The sequence below is a fragment of the Penaeus monodon genome, chromosome 33, assembly GCF_015228065.2.
Source record: "Penaeus monodon isolate SGIC_2016 chromosome 33, NSTDA_Pmon_1, whole genome shotgun sequence".
Lineage (NCBI taxonomy): Eukaryota > Metazoa > Arthropoda > Malacostraca > Decapoda > Penaeidae > Penaeus > Penaeus monodon.
This window is the reverse complement of record NC_051418.1, coordinates 893954-894275: the sequence shown is the minus strand read 5'-3', so window position 1 is coordinate 894275 and position 322 is coordinate 893954.

Genomic DNA, 322 nt, shown 5'->3' with positions numbered 1-322 from the left:
TTGGATTTGGTCTACATGGCAAGCCCCCCCCACCTGAATTTTGTTTTAAATGCTGATGCATCCAAGTTTACAAACACAAACCGCATGCATATAAACTGCGTGTGCCGCTCGACGATGACACCAAAGCAGTATAAAATGTTATATGTATGCAAGGGAGAGAGTTTTGTGGGGGGGCAAGGTGCACATGTATGAAGTTGGAAGCGACGCACTGACAACCCTAGAACTAAAGAGGAAAAGGATGGGGTGGGGAGTGCTATTATAACCATAAAAAGAGCACAAGGGGGAAACGCTCTGCTAAGGCATAAGGCTTTTGGGGTTATTT